The sequence below is a fragment of the Tupaia chinensis genome, unplaced genomic scaffold (genome assembly GCF_000334495.1).
Source record: "Tupaia chinensis unplaced genomic scaffold, TupChi_1.0 Scaffold142262_1, whole genome shotgun sequence".
NCBI classification, from domain to species: Eukaryota; Metazoa; Chordata; class Mammalia; order Scandentia; family Tupaiidae; genus Tupaia; species Tupaia belangeri.
Genome location: NW_006202111.1, coordinates 396417 through 407015, shown reverse-complemented (window position 1 = coordinate 407015; position 10599 = coordinate 396417). Strand labels below are relative to the sequence as shown.

The following is a 10599-nucleotide window of genomic DNA, read 5'->3' as shown; positions in this document are numbered from 1 at the left end:
GAAAATACAAACTGAGATGTCAGCTCCCCTAGATGTAACTGCATATGACTCTGTGTGGGTTTTTGTTTTGTTTTGTTTTGTTTTGTTTTTGTTTTTAAGAGATTTTTGCTATATGGCATGTGAATTTGCCGAAGAGAGAGACAGACAGACAGAGAGGGAAAGCAAGAAATCACCCTGCAGGAGGATGTCCACACCACAATCCCTTTTCCTCTGTTCTCTCAGGATTTTGGGCACACATGCATACTCATCCAGTGCGAGTTTTAAGCCACTGGGTCCAGACTCGAATCGCAGTCAACTATGTGGCAGTTGAGCAATGTAACCATTATACCATCTGCTTGTCCCAGACTCTGTGTTCTGATTAAACCACAAACTCTTTGGGAGTAAAGACAGTGGTTCTTTTCAATAGTGTTTGGCTCATGGTAGGACTTCAATAAATATTTGCTGAACCAATGTAAAGCTTATTACTCTTATTCTAAGAAATTCAGTACTTGCAGTAATTAAGTACATTATGCATATGATGATTACTAAGGGAAAAATACTGAAATTATTTTGGTCATTTCATAATATATAATTTCTGCTTTCTAGAAAAACTATCCCTTTATACATTACAAAAAAAATACTGTATGATCTAGCAGTTTCTATTTTGCTCATTAATAGCTATTTATAATGTATCTGTTAAAGTATATACAATAATTAATTAACAAAATGCAATTAAAACCATTTAATTCATAAGTATCATGATTCAGATTGGGTATTCCTTTCCCTTACTTTATTGTTAAATGAACAAGTTTACACACTTGTTTTTAAGTCCCTTTGAAAATTTCTAAATAGTTTAGATTTGGCATATATTTTAATCTCTCCAATAGCCACTACACACTTTTGTAGCAACAAAAAGGGAGGGGGGAAGAAGGGCAGAGGGGCAATTGAGTCGGTGATTCCAGAAGACATCATCTAAAGAGGTGAGGCTTGGACCAACGTGTTTCGGTTAACCATTTCCAGGTCACGGTTATCCAATGAAACCAAACCCAGCACTCATTTTCGAGGCGCCTTGGACTTCGGCCTAGGAAGTCCTGAGTATGGACAGTGGTCCTCCAGGGCTGCCTCAAAACTCCTGATAAAAGAGTGAAAATTTGGGGTAGATTGACCACATTCATTGCCAGGTTAAGGTCAAGGAACTCTAAATGCGGTCCTTTTTGCACAGCAGCAAAAAGGTGCAGTTTAACCCCTAGTGGCCCTTTCCTCTGATGGGACTGAAAGCCGTCTCATCTCCCACTTTCTTCCGCTGCAGTAGCCAGGGAAAACACCAAAGGTTTATACTGCGACGCTAAAAGCGAAGTGGAAGACAGGCAACACTCAATAGCTCTAGTACCAAGGAGGCCTACGCTTCAGCCCCTCTGGGAGACCCCAGGCGCCCCAGACCTCGCTGCACCTGCTGCGGGAGAGCTCGCGGCAGCACAGCGTCCCAAGCTGGCAGGCGAGGACACGCAACGCAAGGACGTGCGGTGACACTTTCTGCAAGGGGTCCCGACAGATCACAGCAATCCCAGCAGTCTCCCTGCACCAGTAGGAGAAGGGGTCGCGCAACCTCTCCTAAAAGCGGCCCACCCTCGCCCCGATATTCGCCTCGATATTCGCCTCATATGCCCTCCCAAGCTCAGAACGAGGAGACACCCTCGAGGGCTCGAACCCGCAGCGGGAGTGAAGGAAGCGTTACTGGGCTTGGTGCCCGATGCAGACATTTCTGCACCGAGGACCGCACTCACCGAACCCCGGGACTAAGCGGGAGCTAAGCCGGGTCGTGAAAGCGGCTGTCAACGCGTGACCCGGAAGCAAAAGTTGCCGGCAGCTGGTCCCTCTGCTTACAGGACAGGAAGACCGACTAGGATGGGCACCTGCGCACTGACCAGTGCGGGTGAGCAGGAGGCGCATGCGCAGACATGTGATGCAGCCTCGGTCCTAGGGCGGCCTGGTTAACGGGTTTCTTCCTCCGATAGCCCAGAGCACTTGTGCGCAGGCGCAGTCTGGTGCTCTCGGCCGTAGCGCAGTGCCTCGGAAGTGCGTCCTGCGTTAGTGTAAAAAACTCACGAACTCTGGCCGTTCGACCGATTATGTACTGCCGCGTCTGCGTGCAACAAACCTGCAGTGCGTCCTGCCCACTTCCTTCCTCTGCCTCCCACAGTACCCATCTCATATCAGGCCTGGGCACCTCATTCCCAGGTTATTCCCAAACTTGCTAAGGTAAACGCCGCTTTTGTCTGCTAAATTCACACTGGATCAGTTGCGCAGAAATGTAAACTTAGTAAGAAGTGCCTTTGTCAAACAAAAAGCACGTCTAGCATTCATAATGTTGGACTTAATCTTTGTTCATTAGAATTCTCCTGAATATCGTCCACCCTTTTTTTTTTTAAAAAGAATTATTTTATTTAGCTGTATTTGTTACTGTTTTCCAGCTTGATCAGAGAGAGACAGAAAGGGAAAGTGAGAAAGCAAGCCACCAGGTCCGAGACTCAAACCACAGCTGGCCATATGGGAGTCCAGCACCCTTAACCACCATGCTGCCTGCCAACTTCTCCACCCTCCTTTAAAATGAACTACGTAACGACAAACACGATCACCCAGGAGGTGAATAGTATTCCAAATGTTGAGAACTAAAGCTACCTGCTGACAATAATGTTCCCGCTCAGTGAGACGCTGGCACCTCTGAGTAAGCACTTTCTGTGTAAAGCAAACACTTCTAAGTCAGCAAGTCATGAGGATGCATGTAAAGAGTGAAGCAGCTCACACCTGTGCCCGTGCTGTGTCCTAGACATGCTTCGTTTTACCACCTTGGCCTGTTTAACCCAGAATGCTTGGCATTCCCTGAAGTTTACTACAAGCATCTAAGTAGTTCGAAATCAAAGTAGGCTCAGAACAGTTCATGTACATCAGTGAGGGGATGGCAAACTGAGTTAAACTATTTTGGCCTAAAACGGCTGTTGTACTCCCACACTTAAATTCCTATACATAAACCAATATTGTACATATTAGGCTGTTTTCCTATCTGGTTGTTAAGTTATCGCCAATCATACTAGCCATACTTCAGTCAATCACAAAAAGCCGACTTTTTGGACTGTTTTGTACTGCCTTCCTGTACCTGTAACCAATCCAGTTGTTTCTCTACCTCATTCCTTCACTTGTGTTTTCCCACATCATTTTCCCTTTTCTAAAACTTAAATACCAAGTAGTCCACAAGGTTAGCCAGAATTATCCAAAAGTCCAGAGACGACTGCCCAATTTAAATCATATTAAAATTTACTCAATTAAAACTCTATTAAATTGACTGGTGTACTTTTCTTTTAACAACTGAAAGTTCATAACCTGAGGAGTGAGCCTCCTCTGATTTCTAACTCAAAGGAACTTTGCCATGCAAGAATGCATCCCCCAACTCCGGGCATCGCCATGGGGAATTGTCCAATTTTCCAAAAGAAGCTGAAATCCAGATTTTTTAAAAAGTGAAGGTTGTGTGATAGTTAGGAGCGCTGGATTCCCACATGGCTGACCACGGTTTGAGTCGTGAACCCGGCGGCTTGGATTCTTGCTTTCTTTTTCTCTCTCTGTCTCTGGCTAGTCAAATTAAAAAAAAATAAGAATAACAAATGGAATTCAATAAATAATTATTTGTGAATTCATCTATATTGAAAATGTTAGCAGTTTCTTTTTTAATTTTACAGGATCATTTTCATTTTTATCTATTTTTAAAAGATCACTTAAAATATTTGTTTTATTCATTATCATAATTATTATTTTCAGTTTGCTATAGGGCATGTGCACTCACCAGAGAGAGACAAAGAGAGGGAAAGTAAGAAATCAAGCCACCTCATCCAGGACCCAAAACATGGTCAACAATGGAGAAGTCCAGTGCTCCAACCACTGCACCATCCACTGGCCCCAATGGATATATATATATATTTTCAGTTTGTTTTATTCATTATCATAATTATTATTTTCAGTTTGCTATAGGGCATGTGCACTCACCAGAGAGAGACAAAGAGAGGGAAAGTAAGAAATCAAGCCACCTCATCCAGGACCCAAAACATGGTCAACAATGGAGAAGTCCAGTGCTCCAACCACTGCACCATCCACTGGCCCCAATGGATATATATATATATTTTCAGTTATTTTATTTTAACTTTATTTGTTATTATTTTCCAATTTGACCAGTGAGAAACAGAGAGAGAGAGAGAGAGAGAGAGAGAGGGAAAGTGAAGAAAGGAAGCCACCAGGTCTGGGATTTGAATCATGGTTGGCCATGTGGGAGTCCAGCGCCTTTAACTACTATGCCACCTGCTGGCCCCTATTTTTTTATTTATTTATTTTTTTTAGAGATTTTTGCTATAGAGCATTTTTCTCTTGCCAAAGGCACAGAGAAAGACAGAGAGACAGAAAGTGAGAAATCATCCCCCGTTTGGGGATGGCCACACTGCAATCCCTTTCTTTCATTTTATGCCATCTTCTGGTCCCTCTTTTTTTTTTTTTTTTTTTTTTTTTAGAAATTTTTGCTATAGGGCACATATGCTCACTGGAGAGACAGAGAGAGAAATCATCCCCAGGGAGGATGGCTATAATACCTTCTTCTCCATTCTCCTCTCGGGATCTTGAGCACGCATGCATACGCACCCATCATGAGTTTGAAGCCTAGGATTTTAACTGAGGTCGAATATGTGGGAGTGCAGCGATGTAACCATTATGCCATCTGCTGGTCCCAAGGCTCATTGAAAAAAATTATTTATTTAATTTTATTTGTCATTATTGTCATTATTTTAAAATTTGCTACAGGGCACACACACTCACCAGAGAGAGAGAAAGTGAGAAGGCAAGGTTGGGGGCTGCTGCTAGATCTGGGACTAAAACCATGGTCAGTCATGTGGGATTCCAATGCCTCAACTACCAAACCACCTGCCAGCCCCAAAAGGATCATTTTTTAAAAGCAGGCAACAGGCCTCCTCTTCCAGACTCTGCATCATTAACAAATCTGTAGAAGAATTTCTGGCTAGTCCTCTCTTGAGAGGAGGTCTGGAGGGTTGACTTGAAGCTGTAGTTACATAGTAACCACATTATTTTTATTTAATTCATAGATTTAGTCTGGAAAGTTCTATAGAATCTGAATGAGATTACATGGAGGCTCTCTACCCCAATTCCTCAAGCCATTCTAACGCCTTGGTTCAAATTCAATGAATGGAAACAGTTTGATTCTTACCCGCTGCTTCTATGCCAGTGACTTAAGGAATATTAAACTCCAAATACAGATCGTAAATATACCTGAGTTAGTGCTGATCCAAAATAGGAAATGTATTCTGAGAATGTAACTCCTTCCTATTTACCAGCAGGGAAAAATCCCAGAAAAAAAAATAAAGCCACCTACAAAACTTAACCTCGTTCTAATCATTTCCTCTCAAACTCCCAGAGACCGAACCTCATTCTAAGCATTTCCTCTCAAACTCCCATCCCTGTGTCTAGAACTATGTGACTCACATCAATAGCCCAAAGATACATTCTCTCCTGAACACCGTTGCATCCTACTTGGCTAGGTGATTACAAGACTTGAGACAGAGATGTAATACATTCTATTCCATGATGTTGTGGGCTCAGGCTTGCCATCACCTTTTCTCTAGATCTGCTTGGCATTGCCCAGAATGCTCTCAAAGTAGAGAACAAGAGGGAACCAGCAGTTAGCGTAATGGCTATGTCGCTGGACTCCCACGTAGTCGACCACGGTTCGTGTCCCAGACCCAGTGACTTAGAACTCACGCCGGATGCGTGTGCGTGCGTGCCCAAGATCCCGCCAAGAGGAGAAGGGATTGTGGCGTGACCATCCCCTCTGGGGGGTGATTTCTCGCTTTCTGTCTCTATGTCTCTCTCTGTCTGTCTGGCGAGCGCACGCGCCCTATGGCAAAAACCTCTCCAAAAAAAAAAAGTAGAGAGCAAGACTGAATCTTTGGCTTCATTTTACTAAGCCTAGCTTTAGTGGGTTCACTGCCCAAAAAAGCAGGTCCTCCTCTGTACACTGCAGAGATGAGAGAGCCAAAGTGCCTAGCAAAGGAAAATATTGCCCTTGAAGGGTGGCATCCATCCCTTCTCTGAGGTCCCATGCCTTGGAAGCTCTTGCTCAATATGTGCCAACTAGGGTGGTAGAAAGGATGCAAGAAAAGAGTACCTAGACCAAGGGTTTAGTTCTGACTCTGAGATTGAACAGTTTCTTATTCCATTTCTCTGGGTACCTTTTTTTTTTTTTTTTTGTAAAGTGAGAGCATGGGCTGAAATGATCTCTAAGTATCTATTTCTGTAAATTCACATTCTGATTTATTCCTAAGCAAAAATTCTTCATTCTAAAATTTTTACTCTCTAGTATAAATATGAACACTTTTATGACTATCCTAATACTACAATATTTAAATTTTTTTGAAGAGGTTTTTGCTATAGGGCACATGCGCTCTCCAGAAAGACAGAGAGACAGAAAGTGAGAAGTTACCCCCCCCCCCCAGGAGGAATGGCCATGCCTCAATCCCTTCTCCTTCATTCTCCTCTTGGGATCTTGGGCACACGTGCACATGTGCCCAGTGTGAGTTTAAGCCACTGGGTCCAGGACTCGAACAGTGGTTGACTACATGGGAGTCCAGCGATGTAGCCATTACGCCAACTGCTGGTCTCAGACTGGAAACATTCTAGTTATTCAATTGAGAGTATCTTTTTTGTCATTGTTTAATTAAACTGATTTACTTAAAGGATTGTCAACTAATGAATGAAACACAAAGTTAGAGAATCTGCCCAATTTTCCATTCAGGGACAGGAGAATCTTGCCCCCCTCAGTAAAATTTATTTTAAATAGTAAAAGCCAAAAGATAAAGTTGTATTTGGATAACACCTAATAAATCTTACATTCAACATCAAGCTTCCTTCTCTACATATTTTCGTTGGTTATTTCTGTTCTTCGTGTTTTAATTATAAGTGATTCCATGAAATTTGTTTTTGTTGTTGTTTTGTTTTTTTATGTGCTGTGTCTTGATAAGAGTTTTAGGCCATTATTTTTTCTTTTCTTCTCTGCTAATTCCAGTGCTGCACTCAAAATGAGTCCGACATGTTGATTGACAGTACAACTAGTGTTGCTATTTTCAGACCTTGGCGTAAACTTGAACTGGAAATTTGATAATGATGTTTTCATTCTAATGATTGCTGCTGTCACTGTTCAACACGTGTGAGTACCCGGGCGCTATAGGTAGATGCCATAGAGGCATCCCAAATTATAAATCTGGGTATCTTGTCCTTTGAGCCTTTAGGGTACCCAACGGCTGAATACATTTGTGTGACTCCTTTTTGGAGTGAAAATCTCCTTTCTTTACCTGCTGGCTCCAAACTCTTCTGATCTTGACCTAGAGTGACAGGGTGTAGAGGAGAGGAATTTTACCTTGCAACTTTTTAAGTGGTAACATGAAACTTTTCACAAGTTTTTTGGCCTCTGGCCAGAACTCATCAATTATTCTCCTGTCTCAAAGGCCTCATCCTTCTCCTTCAGGGACCATCTGGTTCATGTGGATGACACCCTTTTTAGAGAGAGGTGACTTAAATAAGAAGGAATTCCTTCTAACTAAGTTCTCCCATCATCACAGAAAATGAAAGAACCTGAGAGGAGACAGAGATACCCCAAGAGTAGAGGAGAGAGAAGGGATCAGTAGAAAAGTGATTATGTGAAAATGTTAAGATCTAAGAACCAGACTAGTTGACGAGTTAAGAAAAATTGTATTCCTTCACTAATAAAATACTATATTATGCTTTACTTTTGTATTTCTTCAATGTTTAAATTTATCCTTGTAGCACATTCGTCATATTTAGAAACAATAAAATATCATGCAAACACCACAGAGGCTAGGGTTCTTGTTTTTTTTTTTTAAGAATTTTTAAATTATAATTATTATTCTTTAATTTGACCAGAGAGAGAGAGACAAAGAAAGAGAGAAAGTGAGAAAGCAACCACTGGATCTGGGACTTGAACTGTGGTCGGCCATGTGGGAGCCCAGCACTAAACCACCATACCTCTGCTGGCCCAAGGTTCTAGCTTTTATAGTAATTCTAGTTACTTTGCCTGTCTACGCAAGTTACATAGCCTATCTAAGTCTCGATTTACTAATCTATACAATGGGATAAGATAACAATACCTTCTCCAAGGGTTAATTTTATAAAACCTAGATTACATTTGTGAAAGGTAGTATCATGAACTACATAAAGGTTGGGTCTAATTTATGTTGTTTTTGTATTATTTTATATTTGTTTAATGAGGTTACTAAATTTCTAGTTCTCCCAGTTACCTTGTAAACATCTCTAGGACAGAGTCTTGAATTTCCTACACTCATCTTCTCCTTTTTAGCACAGTAGGTATTTGATAAATATAAACTGAACTGAACTAGAGGGGAGTGATCAGAAGACAGGAATGATGGAATGCCTTCATGTTCTGGTACCTGAGCCTGAGAGAGACCTTTCTTTCTCATATTCAGGAATCAGCACATAGAAAAATTAGAAAAAAAAATGGAAAAGGAAGCTTTGGAACTAGAGCAAAGAAAAATCAGAGGAACTACAATACAAGTCTCAAGAAACTTTTTATATGCGTAAGCCTTGTGCTAGAGAGAGTAAGTCAGCAAAGAAAAGAGCAGTATTAATGTGCAGCAGGGCTAGTCTTCCAAGATGTGCCATCAGGATTAAACAAGGGCTTCTTTCAGAAACTGCTCAGAGACAGACATGCTCCCAGTATTCAAACTCGACTCTTTTTCTTTTTTCTTTTAACTTTCCCCAAGGCTCAGGGATATTTATGAATCACTGGGTTTTTAAAATGAGCTTTTCATCAATATTTTATTATTTTTTTGGCCTACAGGCTACCAATATTTTTCACTATTAGAAAATTTGAAAACGTTTTGATTCTCCATAGAGAAAGATTGCCTGAAGAATTTTGAAAAAAATAATTGCAGTAAAAATACAAATAATAGGGTCAACTGGTGGTATGGTGGTTGGGCTGCTAGATCTACATGGCTGACTGCACAGTTTGAGTCCTGGACCCAGTAGACTGATGAGCACGTGTTTTGGGCACATTTGCATATGTGCCCAAAATCCCTAGAGGAGAATGGACGAGAGAGGATTGAGGTGTGACCATCCCTCCTAGAGGGTGCTTTCTTACTCTCTCTCTTTCTCTCTCTCTCTCTATCTATCTCTCCAGTGAGCACACACACCCAAATAGCAAAAATTACAAATAATAACTTAAAATAATAATTAACAATATTAATTACAAATGATAATAATTAAAAATGACAAATTGCAATAGTAATGTAATATAAATATTGAAATTTCATAAAAATTACACTATTTTCTCAATACATGTATCTACAGCTAAATTGCCTAGCAAACCAAGACTGAAATAGACCAAGTATAAGGTGAGTTTTTAAGATTGTTCAAGGAAGGGAAACTAACAGAGGAAATAGCCACCTGCTTGATGACATTGGGTGGTCTAGACTGATGTGGAGAGTCCTACTAGCAAAGAAATGCTCTAATTCTCTCAATCAGTTTCAGGGGCTTGGGAAGCTCATTACCGTAGTTCTTAGAATCTTATGCTCTTCCGTTTCTAGAAGGAGCGTGTCGCCCCCTGGAGGGGAAATAGAGCATTTGCTTCTCCACGCTTCCTACCCATAGCTCAATAATTAATTACACATTTTTTGATTCTTAGATTGGTTGATTTATTCATCCACCCATTCATTCAACAGATACTTACTAAATCCTATTACTGTACTGTTCACTATGATAGTTACTAAAGATCTGGATGAGAATAAACAGTCTGTGCTTCTAAGATAATATTTAATGTGAGAAACAATTATTAGATAATCACTTGCATGCCTAAATAATCCACAATAATGTGTAAAACCACGTTATTATGACTTATATAGAGGAAAAATACAATGGTTGAATATTTATATCTCTCCAAATTTCACATGTTGAAATCTTTTTTCTTTTTTTTTTTTTTTTTCCTGAGAGGTTTTTGCTATAGGGCGCGTGTGCTCACCAGAAAGAGAGAGGCAGAGAGATAGAAAGCGAGAAATCACCCCCCGGGGGAATGGCCACATCGCAACTCCTTCTCCTCCATTCTTCTCTTGGGATCTTGGGCACGCACGCACACATGCCCTGTGTGACTTTAAGCCACCGGGTCCGGGACGCAAACCACGGTCGACTACATGGGAGTTCAATGACATAGCGATTATACTAACTGCTGGTCCCCATATGTTGAAATCTTAACCCTCAAGGTGATGTATTAGAGGGTAGGTCCTTTGGGAGGTGATTAGGTCAAGAGTCTCCCCCCATAAGGGGGACTGCTGTAACTGGATGAAAGGTATGGGCAAGGTGAGAGGAGTGGGCCTTCTAGCAAACGGAGCCGAGTGTTTATGACCCTGAAAAGGAAAAAGCTTAGGAGGTTGGAGGAAGAGTAGCAAGAATGATAAGGAGGTAAGGGGCACAAGTTCAGGCTGGAAAGACAGGGACGTTTTAGATGACATAGGGTCTTTTTTTTTTTTTTTTTTTTTTAATTTTTTT

The 10599-nt window shown here is 41.2% G+C and overlaps 1 protein-coding gene across 3 annotated transcripts in view; it reads right to left on the bottom strand.

Moving 5' to 3' along the window:
- Positions 1–10599, bottom strand: part of ASB8 (ankyrin repeat and SOCS box containing 8) — a 30009-nt gene that overhangs the window by 9065 nt on the left and 10345 nt on the right. The window contains exon 1 of one of the 3 annotated variants that reach the window (XM_006163457.3): positions 1764–1917. The exons of 1 other annotated variant lie outside the window; for it this stretch is intronic. The gene's annotated coding sequence lies outside the window, so the exon portion shown is untranslated. Of the gene's footprint in view, positions 1–1763; positions 1918–10599 lie in introns of those variants that run through there. One more of the 3 variants, XM_006163456.3, reaches the window with a different exon arrangement.